Genomic DNA, 12,190 nt, shown 5'->3' with positions numbered 1-12,190 from the left:
AGTGCTAATTATTGATCCTGATAGATCAAGAGTTCAACAGTCTGATTGCTTGGGGGAAAAAGCTATCATGTAGTCGGCTGGTGCGGGTCCTGATGCTGCGATACCGCCTGCCTGATGGTAGCAGTGAGAACAGCCCATGACTTGGGTGACTTTTTTCACACACCGCCTGGTGTATATGTCCTGGAGGGAGGGAAGCTCACCTCCGATGATGTTCCTGGCAGTTCGCACCACCCTTTGCAGGGCTTTGCAGTTGTACGCGGTGCTATTGCCGTACCAGGCGGTGATGCAGCCAGTCAGGATGCTCTCTACAGTGCTGGTGTAGAACCGTGTGAGGATGTGGTGGTTCATTCCAAACTTCCTCAGCCGTCTCAGGAAGAAGAGGCGCTGGTGAGCCTTCTTCACAACGGCCTCAGTGTGGACGGACCATGTGAGTTCCTCAGTAATGTGGACACCGAGGAACTTGAAGCTGCTGACTCTCTCCACCGGTGCTCCATTGATGGTGATGGGGCTGTGTTCTCCGTCTTTCTTCCTGAAGTCCACAACAAGCTCCTTGGTTTTACTGACGTTGAGGGAGAGGTTGTGCTCCTGACACCAGCGTGTCAGAGTGTGCACCTCCTCTCTGTAGGCTCTTTCATCATTGTCAGTGATCAGACCTACCACCGTCGTATCGTCAGCAAACTTAATGATGGCATTGGAGCTATGTGTTGCCACACAGTCATGTGTGTACAGGGAATACAGGAGTGGGCTGAGAACACAGCCCTGTGGGGCTCCAGTGTTGAGGGTCAGTGATGAGGAGGTGTTGCTGCCCATTCTAACCACCTGACGTCTGCCTGACAGGAAATCCAGGATCCAGCTGCACAGCGAGCTGTTTAAGCCCAGAGCCCGGAGTTTCTCATCAAGCTTGGAGGGCACTATGGTGTTGAATGCTGAGCTGTAGTCTACAAACAGCATTCTCACATATGTGTTCCTTTTTCCAGGTGGGAGAGAGCAGTGTGTATTGTAGATGCAATGGCATCATCAGTGGAGCGGTTGTTGCGGTAGGCAAACTGCAATGGGTCCAAAGAGGGGGCAGAACAGAGCAGATGTGATCTCTGATTAACCTCTCGAAGCATTTGCTGATGATGGGGGTCAGAGCAACAGGACGCCAGTCATTTAAGCATGTGATTATAGCTTGCTTCGGTACAGGCACAATGGTTGATGTTTTGAAGCATGTGGGGACTACAGACAGGGAGAGGGACAGATTGAAAATGTCCGTAAAAACACCAGCCAGTTGATTCGCAGCACGCTCTGATGACGCGGCCCGGAATGCCGTCTGGACCCGCGGCTTTACGGATGTTCACCCGTCGGAATGATCGGGTTACATCCACAACAGAGACGGAGAGTGAATCAACCTCTGTAGCGTCAGCAGCGAGTGCTCTCTCCGCGAGGGCGGTGTTACTGTCCTCAAAACGAGCATAAAATGTATTAAGTTCGTCCGGGAGAGATGCAGCGGTGTTCATGGCGGAGACTTTATTCCGCTTGTAGTCCGTGATTGTGTTAATTCCCTGCCACATACTTCTAGAGTCAGTGGTGTTGAACTGGCCTTCAAGCTTGTGCCTGTACTGGCGTTTAGCTGCACTGATAGTGTTACGGAGGGCATAACTGGCTTGTTTACGCTCCTCCGTGTTAGGAGAATTAAAGCGGAGGTCCGCGCAGTGAGTGCCGCTGAACATCGCCGTTAAACCATGGTTTCTGGTTGGGGTATATCCGTATAGTTTTGGTCGGAACAACGTCCTCTACGCACTTCCTGATGAAACACGTTACGCTGTCAGCGTAAACCTCGATGTCGTCATCAGAGGCGGACCGGAACATCTCCCAGTCCGCGTGATCAAAACAGTCTTGTAGCGCAGAGTCTGATTGGTCCGACCAGCACTGGATCGTTCTGAGGGTGGGTGCTTCCTGTTTCAGTTTCTGCCTGTAAGCGGGCAGAAGCAGAACGGAAGAATGGTCCGATTTGCCAAATGGGGGCGGGGAGGGATTTGTAGCCTTCCGGAAGGGAGAGTAACAATGATCCAAAACCCGGTCCCTCGTGTGTTGAACTTTATGTGTTGGTGGTATTTTGGGGCGATTGCTTTGAAGTTGGCTTTGTTAAAGTCCCCGGCAACAATGAACGCAGCCTCAGGGTGCGCGGTTTCCTGCTCACTTATACACCCATACAGTTCCCTGAGTGCCCGGTCTGTGTCGGCTTGCGGGGGATGTACACAGCTGTGATGATAACCGCTGTGAATTCCCTCGGCAGCCAGAATGGTCGACACAGAAGCATGAGATATTCCAGATCAGGAGAGCAAAAAGACTTGATGAAATGTACGTTCCTCTGATCACACCATGATTTGTTGATCATAAAACATACACCACCACCTCTGCTTTTACCAGAGAGGTCTTTCGCTCTGTCCGCTCGGTGCACGGAAAAGCCCGTGATTTCGATGGCCGAGTCTGGAATCTCCGTAGACAGCCAGGTTTCTGTAAGGCACATAACGCAGCAGTCCCTCGTCTCTCGTTGGAAAGAGATCTCGTTGGAAAGAGATTCTGGTCTTTTCTGGAAAAGACCAGAAAATGGGGGAAAAGGCCTCCCAGACCCCCACCTGTTTTTAGCCAGCCGCTTCACTGCCCTGCATATTGGTTATGCGGTGACCCCATCCACAGAAAATAAGACTGCAGCCATGGCCCGCTTTTGGATGGGGTCTTATCTGAGAGCTTTAAAGATTTTAAAAAAAGATTTGACAACCCCAGTGGCTTTTAATCTTCCAAAAGAATATGATTTTATCAAGAAGTTTTTAAAAGAAATTGTTTAGAGTCGCAAGATGTCACCCTTTTAACCAACCACAAATCTCTTGTCTCTTTTGTGCAGGACCGGGAAACAGTGAGTCCAGTCCCAGGCCTCACACTAGGTGAGGCAAAAGATGTTTGGAAAAATGCTGCCCACCCAACTCTCCAGAATAGGCACAAGGACATGGCGTGGATGGTGGCCCATGAGATCCTCCCGGTCAGGGCGGTGATGCACTCCAGAGGCATGGCCAAGAATCCAGTCTGCCCTCGTCCGGGGTGTAGTGCCCCGGAGACAGTACGACACCTGCTCTGGGAGTGCAGCTGCTGCGCGGACCTGTGGGCCAAGACCGGCCCCTGTATTTCCCGTGCCTGCCAGCGGGTAGGGTCCAGATGGATTACAAGCTCGCCATCCTTGGTGTGGGCCAGGGCTTGAAGGACTGTACAGCAAAAACTTTACCTCGCTCTGGCTCACTTTCAACTCAATCAAGGATGCCATCTGGACCACAAGAAACCTGCTGGTGGGGAAACACGTTACGGTTCCCCTCCACGCGAGCGAGCAAATGGTAACATCAACGCTGCAGGGGTACCGGCGCTGTTATTCGGACCGGGGGCCGGGGTCACACGGAAGAGGTCCCGGCCGCCACCGTACTTTGGCCGCCTGTAGATGCACCCTTACCACCACCGGCTACGGGAACAGCAGGCCAGCGGGCAGGAGGAGAGGGATCTCCTCTGAGCACAGAAGCGGCATGCCAAGTGCCTTTCCTGGAGAGTGGGATGATGGCCAATTTGATAGGGACTCATCCCGGTCTTGAACAATAGATGGCATTTTAAATTGGCACCAAGTTGTTTTTATTTATTATTTTTAAAACATTACTTTTAACACACAATTGAAAAATATGGACTTTTAAGCACACAATTGAAAAATATGGACTTTTAAGATTTTTTATGATTTTACTAGTGTCTTAAATTTGTCTTGTTAATTGTCCTTTTTATTTTGCAAATATTATGAAGTTGTGTGTATATGTTTTGTTTTATTGGTTAAAGGAAAATGGTAAGATTGTGTGAAAACATATTTGAAAAGAAAAATTGTGGAAAAAAGAAAAAGAGTGACAATAAAAATTTTTTCGAAAGAAAAAATCTGTTCTTATCAGTTTAATATCTGATACGTCCCTATCCGGGGACCATATATTAAATGGATTTTTGGGCCTGGGAGATGGAAGAGGGGCTTGCTCCGTCCACTCTACGTATCGACTTGGTATTGCAGTATTTCCAGGCACGGTGCGCTTCCCTTTCGGGGGATCAACATTTGTTATGAAAGACAGAGATCTTTGTTCATTAATTCAATAAGCGTCTGAGAGCGGGCAAATAAGGAATCTTTACTTTAGCTCTTGTTCAGGTGTGTGATTGCGTGTCCGTGAACGAAACGCCGACTCGTCGGCCGAAAGCGAATGGTATAGTGCTGTTGTCGTTCACTCCTGAGACCACAAACTGTCACAAGGCAGAGAACTAATACACAGACTTGGTAGCAATAAAAGTTGGGGTTTAAAGTTTGTGTACACGCCTGTTTAATTGCAAAGCGCATTCATGCACTAGGAGTTGTGGATGATTTGTTTGTGTATGAGGACAACGTTGGTATGAATGGTAAAGAGGAGAATGGGCCCTCTGCCCCAAAACCCTTGCACTTATACTTACCTGGTAGGGGAGACACTATGATCATGAAGGTGGTTCACCCAGGGTGAGGCTCGGCCATTGCACTTCGGTTGTGCTGACCCTTGCGAATTCCCCAAATGTGGGAATCTCGACTGCATAATTTCTGGTAGTGGGGACTGCGTCCGCGCTCTCCCTGGTCATTCGTTTAAAAAAGAAAACTATCTCTGTTGTGTTTGTCGGGCGTGCTCTCAATTGAGGTGCTTCCCATAAACGCCAACCTGATCATTCGTTTTGCACTGTTTAGATTTTAAGACAGCATTAAACAATGTTGAAAGGCTCGCTTTCTTTTATACAATATTTTGAATCCTAAGCAATGGTCTTGTTTATTTCTCATTTGCATCTCCATCTGTAGAAACGGAATCCTCACTTAACGTGAACACGATCAAAAACACGTTTAAATATTGTAACATTCGTATGCATGTCCCTCCGAAAAGAAAGCCTTGCGTTGTCACTGATCATTTCAACGTAAGAAACATAAACGTTAAAGTTCAATGATGCTATCTTTAAAAACCCCACAAGATGAAGAAAGACATGCTGACAACGGATTCTGCTTTCCTCCAATCTTACTGATGTTAAGAATAGTGGAAAATTCAGTCAATTAACAATTATATGAAAGCACAGGGAGGAAACAGAAGATGGACATATAAATACTGGGTTAAAAAAAACTAAACGCCAGGATGTGCTTACATGTGAAAGGGATATTTCCAAAATAAAAATACAAATAAAAAAAGAAAGCATTTATAATCAGTTCAGCTTTTCCCATTAAAGCTGAGGGTAAAACAGTTATTTAACATATTGTCATTATTATTATTATTATTCATAAAGGGCAACTCGACTTTGGTTGATTATTTTATGACTGAATTTTGTTTAACGAATAATGCAAGTGTCGACAACACTAATGACAAATTCTCTTAAAAGAAGAATTTTCTAATTTGCTGTCAATTCCATCACAAACTCTATACCACTAAGTATTTCAATAAATATATGTAACAGGAACTAAATGGTTTACCACCGATGACATATTTTCATGAATAATGTGAAAACAGTATAGATTAAATGTTAAATATCTCTTAGAGCAGACTCCTATTTTTCTGAACTTTGAAACTGGAATTTCTGTTACACAAGTTGAATTTTCTTGCGCTGTATCAAACTAAGACAAAGACCACACGGCATCCTCCGAGCTCACAAATAGAAATGAAGCGCTGTATCAAACTAAGACAAAGGAAATATGGCGTTCAGCGATCCGACAGAGATAGAAATAAAGAACCGTATCTGCTACTGAAGTGGACGCCATCACCTAAACACGCAGGATTTCCTACTTGCTCACAAAGGATTTCGTCTTCACTTCAAGCTCACTTGTTCAGTGTAAGAGAAAAGCGAGATTAGCCTGAATTATTAAAAGTACAGAGCCAAAGTTAAACTTTGGACCCAATGGATCCGAAAAAGAAAAGAAAAGAAAAGAAAAAAGCCACGATTTGCGTTCATAAGAGAATAAAAAGGTCTGTCTGGCCCCAGCGTTTGATTAGCTACTCTGAAACAAGAGACTTCAGCGTCCTTCACTGAGACATAGAAACAAAGCTAGGTGTGGTGTCAGCGTTGGTTGGGCACACATTGACAATGCATACACATTGTTCCCTTTACACGAAAAGCCAATGTGTAATATAACATTGCGAAGGGCACACAAAAACATAGCAGAAGAAAACATAAATCCCAAATGTTCAAATGTGAGTAGAAAGATCAGTTTGGCCTCCACACGGGGTTTCGGCCAACGGCACTCCAGCGGCCTTCGAGCTGAGAGAAAGACATCAATAAAGTATCATTTGATCGTTTTTTGGTGGGAACAATGCTTTGCTTGTTACGCTGAAAAGTGTTGCACGCTGATATTGCATCGTGGAGTGGCATGGTCCATTTTGTTTGGTCCCGCACTGGTCAAACCGTCCATGTCTACTTGATAGTTTGTGACCTTTGACGCTCTCACCATGACCTCATCTCGCTTTTCCGTTTCCGGCCGTCCTCTCACAGAGTGATTACGGCATCGCTTCTCGGCCTTTTGGCTAAGATCAAGTGTAGTATCTGTTCTTATCGGGCACTATGCTGGAAGAGGAGGCGACGACGCCGGCCAGAATGGTGCGGTTGAGGAATACGGTGCGGATGTCTGTGAAAGAGGATGCAGCTGCAACGGTCAAAGAACGCTTTGGAAGAGATTTTGTTGTGTTGGAATTGTTAAAAGAAATCTTCAAGATCCCAGCTACTGCGGTTTTCTGTCTGCAAGATTTTGCCACGGTAGGATTTTTTGATTTGACCTTTTTTGGCTTAAAAGACTGTGTTGCATTTTATGAGGCCTGGGAAAAAAAGAAAGAACATGCATATCTGCAAGGTTTGCACCTACAGCCGGTGTTCACCCAGGATTTTCTCCCCCTGACGGTGCATGTGTATAATCCCTTTGTGGAGGACGGAGACGTGATGGCCTTTCTCACTCGGTATTGCGAGGCTGTCAGAGGAGGAGAGCGGCTGAGGGACAGGCATGGAATATGGAATGGGAAGAGACGATTTCTCGTTAGGTTGAAGACGATGGGAGGAAGCATCATACATCCTCCTGGAAGTTTTTCCATTGGGCCAAACCGTGGCTTCCTTCATTACCCGGGCAGCCTATGTATTGTCGGAGGTGTGGAGGACAGGGGCACATTAAGTCAAGCTGCCCGGTCTTCGCTGCCGCTTTTGCAGCATGACTGACCATAGCTCTGCAGAATGCAAGGCTCCAAAAGATGCAGCCTGTGTGGAAGTGAAGAACACCTGTATAGAGGGTGCCCGCGAGAGGAAAAGGACTTTTGCAAGTCTCTTTAGGGAGGACGATGCTCTGCAGGTGGAGTCTGGTACTTTGCTGGCGGACCCTGAGGAAGCTTCTAGGAGTTCAGTTGGAAGCCTGCAGGGTCAACCACTGGAGGCAGAGGAAATGTTGATCTCGCTGGAGGAGCAGCAGCAGAGTGACTCGAAGGGAGATTTGGAGGAGGAAGATGAGGGAGCGCTACACAGCAAGGCCCACTCAAAACAGTCATCAATCAGTTATCCCCATCACAGGAGTGGTCAGAGATTGATGTGACAGAGATAATTAACGAAGGCCCTATGAGAACCAAAGTCAGAGAGCAAGGGAAGGACTGCCCGATCGGAAACAAGTGCTGAGAGAGAGAAGGAAAGTTGGGGAAAAAGAGCACATTCAGGATACGAAGGAAGAGGAAGCATCTACGTCCCAGTACTGGTCAGACTTTGATATCAGCGAGCTCCTTACAGGTGCAATGGAGGGTAGGGGGCAACATATACAGGCCACTACACAGGAGAACACCAGTGGAAGATCTCGAGCGGGAGAGCAGCAAAGACTTTCAGGGTCACTGAGCTTAAGCCGCCGCAAAGCCTCGAGCCTGGACGGTGGCCCGGGGTCAAGTGTAGTAGGACAATGACTGTTATGGGGTCAGTGACTGAGGACGAGGAACTGGGGGAGGGCAATGCCTCATGGGGGGACAGAATGGAAAAGGAGGAGGAAGGAGAGGCGGGTATTTTAGACTCAGGGGGGTGGACGCAGGTGGTAGAGAGGAGGGCAAAAGGCAGGCAGGGAGGGAAGGGGATGGAAAATAGTCTCCTAGAGTAGTTAATGAGGGGGGTAAACATGAGGAGAGACAGGGGGTCAGGGGAGAGGGGCACTGAGGGGGAGCGGGTGAGAATGGGGGACTAACTGGCTGAGGGTGGCCACTTTAAATGTGAGAGGAATTAGGATGCCTAGGAAAAGAGCTGCTATGTTCCTGTCTGTCAGATCCTTGCCTCTCGATGTTTTATTCCTCCAAGAATGCCATCTGAAACAAGAAAGGGATAAGTCATGGTTTTCAGAGGGGTGGGATGCAGGTCCACTAGAATGGGGAGTGGGAGATGGGAGGGCGGATGGGGTGGGCATTCTGTTCTTTTCCTGGGAATTTGAGGTGGAAACTACTAGCTTTCCGGTCCCAGGGAGGGTGTTGGTTGTAGACGTGAGGTGGAGGGGGTAGCGCTCCGGTTAATAAATGTATACTGGGCCGAGTAAGCTGGCAGAAAGGGAAGGGTTTTGGGGGCCATAGCCCGATTCTGTTTACAAACCGCAGGGTGGTCTTTGGGGAGACTTTAACGTCTCTCTGGGAGAGGGGGAGAACTTGCACAATTAGTTGCAAGCTTCTCTCTCAAGACTCCTTCAGGGCATCGGGGAAGATGTGAGGGAATACACATGGCAGAATAGCAGAGGGGCAGCTTCAAGACTGGATTACTTATTCTTCCCAGCCAGAGTACAGCTGAGCAGATATACCCACTTGCCCATGTGGCTCTCAGATCATTGCATGGTAGGAGTGTGGGCAAATTTGGGTGGAGGGGTAAGGAGAGGCGAGAGGAAGTGGAAATTTAACACTACAAATCTTAAAAATAAAGTGTTTTTGGAAGCTCTTGGGAGGTTGTATGAGGGGTGGAGGAATCTGCGTGGTCTCTTCGAGTCACACGGAGCATGGTGGGAGGGGTGAAGGAAAGAGTGGCTGTCTTCTGCAGCTGCTGGGGAAGAGCTAGAGCCGAGCAAAGGCGAGCACGAGTGCAGAGCTTGTCATTAGAGCTGCAAGAGCTATGGGGTACAGGTAGTTTGGTTACAAGTGAGGGATGGGAGAGGGCCAGGCTATTGCAGGAGTCTCTGGGGAGGTCTACCTGGAGGAGGCAGAGGGAGTCCTGTTGCAATCGGGGTCAGGAAGAGGGTCTTAGATGAAAGACCGACAAGGTTCTTCTTCACCACAGTTAGGGACCGCCAGCGACATGCGATCATCGAGGGCCTACAGGCTGAAGGGGGTGGTCACTCAGACAGATAAGATGTTACAGATGGCAGCTGCATTTTATAAAAAGCTCTTCAGTGACAGGGCGCTCCAATTTTAGAGGTAGAAGAGTTTTTGAAAAACCTGGGTGTGGGCTTATGTAGGAGGGATCGGGAGGACTTGGAAGCGCCGATAACCTGCAGGGAGGTTGAGGAAGCAGTGAGTTCTCTTAAGGGAGGTAAGGCGCCAGGGGTAGATGGCCTTCCTATAGAGTTCTATAAGGCCTTTCTCCCCAGCTAAAGGAGGACCTAGTTAGGGTGTATCAGGAGGGCCTGGAGGAGGGGCGCTTGCCTCCCTCTATGAGAACAGGGCTGGTGACCCTGTTATATAAAAAAGGGCCCAAGGAGAACCTGGCGAACTGGAGGCCCATCACCATCCTGGCAGTCGATTATAAAATACTGGCTAAGGCATTGACCTTACGTTTAGGGAGGGTGATAGGATCGGTAATCCATTCAGACCAGACTTGTGGGGTACCGGGTAGAACGGGACTCTGAATTTGGCACTGACCAGAGACTGTGTTTGCTGGGTGGAGCAACGTAACCTGCCTTTAGCACTCTTGAGCATTGACCAAGAAAAGGCCTTTGACAGAGTGAGCCACAGATTTCTGGCCACAGTTTTGGAGCGACTGAACTTTGGGTCGGGCTTCAGGGCCTGGGTAAGGTTGCTTTATGAGGGAGCGTTTAGTAGAGTAGGGGTGAACGGCTGTCTCTCTGAACCAGTGAGGCAACTAGGGGGGGTGAGACAGGGGTGCCCTCTGTCGCCTCTACTGTACATTCTGGCGATCGAGCCCCTGGCGGCAGCCCTGCGCTCTGAACCTTCTTTGATGGGGTTGCACCTGCCTGGGTGCAAAGGGAGGGTGTAAAAGTGGCCCTGTATGCGGATGACATGACCCTCTTCCTGACCTCCGATAGGGACTTTGAGGTAGCCAGTAACACAATACTGAGGTTCAGCAGGGCAACGGGTGCCAAGGTGAATGTGGAAAAGTCCTCTGTCATGTTCGCAGGAAGATGGCGGGGTAGGGTGGAGGCCCCTGGGGGTTTTAGCCTTTGCCCTGATGGTCTCAAGATACTAGGGGTGTTTTTCTACAGGGAAAACAGTGCCCAGGCCAATTGGGAGAACAGAGTGAGGAAGGTGAAAGGGAAGCTGACGAGATGGAGGGGAAGAGAACTGTCATTATGGGGTAGGGTAGAGGTAGTAAGGACAGATCTCCTCCCATGCCTGAACCATCTGGCCTACATCTACCCGGCTCCACCACGGTATGAGAGGGAATTGGAGAAGTTGATCTTCTCATTTGTATGGAGGAGTGGGGTGGAGTTGGTGGCTAGAGCCCAGATGTGCAGGCATCTGAGGAACGGGGGGAGAGGGGTGCCTTGCATCCCTCTGAGAGGTATTGCACTTATTGCATCCTTCGCAGCTAAGTTGGTGGTAGAATGTGAGGAGCACAGGGCACACCTTCTGGCAAGGTTCTGGCTGGGCTTCCTCTGAGGAGACTGACTCTTTGGAGCAGCATGAGGCCGTGGTCCATAGAGAGGCCAGAGCATTATCAGAAGGTGGCGACTTGGATAGCACAAAACAGGTGGTGTCTGGACCAATCTGTAATTCTTGACCACCGGCAAGTCTACGACAGGCTGAGAGATGAGATGGTTGAAAGAGCCTCATATAGTCGGCCTTCTAATGACATAGAGTGGGTGACTCTGCAAGAATCGTATCTGGTAGGGGCCTGTAAAGACCTAAACTGGCTGGCAGCCTTAGGACGCCTGCCGGTGAGAGAGCCTCTACAGGCATGGACAAAGTGGTGTACCGATGTGCCCAGTTGGCTGCAATGAGGAGGAGACCATCTCGCATGCCCTCTGGTCTTGCCCAGGGGCAGTCGCTATGTGGGGGATGGTCAGGGACTGGTGGGAGGAATGGGGGGTCCTGAGCTGACAAGAGAGCTGGTGCTTTATGGGCAGGGGTTGGGCAGTATAGGAAAAGAAAAGAGGAGGGTAGTGTGGGGAGTAATATCTGAAGGGAAAAGAGCTCTGTGGGAATGGAGGGGGGGTTGCTTGAGAAAGAAAGTGTGCCGCATAGCACCATACAAGGTGTTTTGCTGGCTGCTGGGGAGGATAAGGAAGGAAGTGCAAGTTTTTAAGGAGGGCTTTGGTGAAGAGAGAACTGTTAGGGTATGGAGAGGGTTACCGAGAGTGGGAGTGGGTTGAAAGGGAGGAACGATTGGGCACGTGAGGGGGACTTTGGTAGCTGTTAGGGGTCAGGTATATTAGGGAATATCTGTATGCACTTTTGTTATTGAAGGGATTGATTCACAAACATGTACATGTATCTTGTTTTTTTGGGGGGGCGGGGTTGTTGAAGAAAGAATGTATGTATGAAATCGTAATGAGGGAATGTTGCTTAATGTTTTATATACAGTATATTTATATTTGTGTGTTTACATATAGGTAAACATGGGGGGATCTATGTAATTTGGGGACTATGACCTTTTTTCTTTGTTTGAGCTGTGTAACATAAGATCTGCCTAGTGAAGGAATAAAAAAAAAAAAAAAAAAAAATCTGTTCTTATCAGTTTAATATCTGATACGTCCCCTATCCGGGGACCATATATTAAATGGATTTTTGGGCCTGGGAGATGGAAGAGGGGCTTGCTCCGTCCACTCTACGTATCGACTTGGTATTGCAGTATTTCCAGGCACGGTGCGCTTCCCTTTCCGGGGATCAACATTTGTTATGAAAAGCAGAGATCTTTGTTCATTAATTCAATAAGCGTCTGAGAGCGGGCAAATGAGGAATCTTTACTTTAGCTCTTGTTC

General features: G+C 48.4%; 1 non-coding gene and 3 pseudogenes across 1 annotated transcript; all 4 read left to right on the top strand.

Annotated features, from left to right (window-relative positions):
* The first annotated feature begins 3,923 nt into the window (after positions 1–3,923).
* Positions 3,924–4,094, top strand: LOC127637829 (uncharacterized; annotated as a pseudogene).
* Positions 4,095–4,489: 395 nt separating this feature from the next.
* On the top strand, positions 4,490–4,651 carry LOC127637854 (U1 spliceosomal RNA). Its single transcript, XR_007969793.1, has one exon. It is a non-coding gene; the product is annotated as a U1 spliceosomal RNA (small nuclear RNA).
* Positions 4,652–6,549: 1,898 nt separating this feature from the next.
* LOC127637842 (uncharacterized) lies at positions 6,550–6,753 on the top strand (annotated as a pseudogene).
* Positions 6,754–11,863: 5,110 nt separating this feature from the next.
* Positions 11,864–12,085, top strand: LOC127637878 (uncharacterized; annotated as a pseudogene).
* The last annotated feature ends 105 nt before the right edge of the window (positions 12,086–12,190 follow it).

This window comes from Xyrauchen texanus, chromosome 45, assembly GCF_025860055.1.
Source record: "Xyrauchen texanus isolate HMW12.3.18 chromosome 45, RBS_HiC_50CHRs, whole genome shotgun sequence".
In the NCBI taxonomy this organism is placed as follows: Eukaryota; Metazoa; Chordata; class Actinopteri; order Cypriniformes; family Catostomidae; genus Xyrauchen; species Xyrauchen texanus.
This window is presented reverse-complemented; position numbering and strand designations above follow the sequence as displayed.